A 1611-nucleotide genomic window follows, 5' to 3' on the forward strand; every position below is an offset into this window, starting at 1 on the left:
TGCAATTTTGCTGTACAGATGAGAAATAAATTGTTAGACACAAATTCATGGAGCCAAAGGCAATCTGTGAACTAAAAAAATGAGTTTGAGATTTAACCCCAGAAGCATTCCCTAAATCAGAAATGATGAAACTGAACAAGCTGAGCTCTTGTTCCATAACTATATCTATTTCACTTCTAGGGAGTGATCTAGCTTAATCCCATGAGACACATACCATCTTTTCTGTTCTCTGTATCCCAGTAATAAACTTCATTTTTATTAGTTTGTTTTAGTCAAAGTCAAAGCCTTAACCAGCCAATCTAAACTCTATTGGCCAGTAGTAAAGGGCTCTGGACAGAACAATGAAGCACGTATTTATTAGGAGATAATAAGTATCAAGAAAAGCATTTCTGATAATCTGTAAGCAACGACAACAGGAAAATTACCCAAAAAACAGTAAAATAAAAAGGCTGTGGAAATAGCATTGCTCCCCCAAAATCAAGATTCAGTTTTTTATTCAAATTTGTGCCTATTATTGTCTGAGGGCTCACTTGTACAAACCATGAAATCAGCAGAGTTAAGAGATGGGAAAGTAAGAGTGTGTGTGTGTGTGTGTGTGTGTGTGTCTGACAGAGTCTCACTCTGTTCCCTGAGGGCCATGGTGTCATTATAGCTCAAAGCAGCCTTAAACTCTTACCTCTGCAGGTGTCTGCCACAACAATCAGCTAGTTTTGTTTGTTTGTTTGTTTTTCTTTCTATTTTTTTGTAGAAGCAGGGTCTCACTTGTTGCTTGTTCAAGGCTGATCTCAAACTCCTGAGCTCAAGCAATCCACCCACCTCAGCCTCCCAAACTGCTGAAACTACAGGCAAGAGTCACTGCACCTGGCTGAGAGAAGGGAAAGTTCTTAATGCTTCAAATCAGTAGTTGTGTTCTGGAACAGTGTCTAAATTTAGGCTGGTAACTTCAAACTATAAATAACACTGAGAGAGCAGAGACCACAGTGTGGATACACATAAAGCTAAATTTATTGAGAATAGAGTTTGTGCCAGGCACTATTACATTTAAGATTCATAAAAATCCCATAAAATAGTGCAATTATTGGCTCCACTTTATAGATCAGGAATTTGAAGAAGGAATCTAAGAAATTGGATAACTTGCCCAAGATCACAATTAGTAAGTGGTGCGACAAAGCTTCTGCCCAAATCTCTCTACTTCTATAGTTTAAGCTATAAACCGCTAAGGCATAAGACCTCTCAGGATGTAGTTTCTTCTGCTACTCTCTCTAGAGGAAGAAATGCTGAAAAGAAAGAAAAAGTCATTGAAAATATACTTAATATGCCTCAGAATTTTTGCTCAAGACTATTTCTGTTTGTGGCTTTTGTTTTGTTATAAGCCAGGGTGTCTCAGCAAGAGAGTGAAGCAAGGTTAAGGGCTAGACCCTAGAGAATTAGTTGTCCCTGCTGAGATAAAGAAAATATGTCAAAGACAACTTCTGAGCACAACCCTGGGGGATTTCCCCTGTTACCAGGAAATAACTATGAGGTTGTTTTTACAGCTATTTATAGTTCACAAACAGCATTTTCTTTCTTTTTTCTTTTTCTTTTCTTTTTTTCTTTTTTTTTTTTTTTTTT

The sequence above is a fragment of the Otolemur garnettii genome, unplaced genomic scaffold, assembly GCF_000181295.1.
Source record: "Otolemur garnettii isolate 467f Iridium unplaced genomic scaffold, OtoGar3 scaffold00175, whole genome shotgun sequence".
Classification (NCBI taxonomy): Eukaryota; Metazoa; Chordata; class Mammalia; order Primates; family Galagidae; genus Otolemur; species Otolemur garnettii.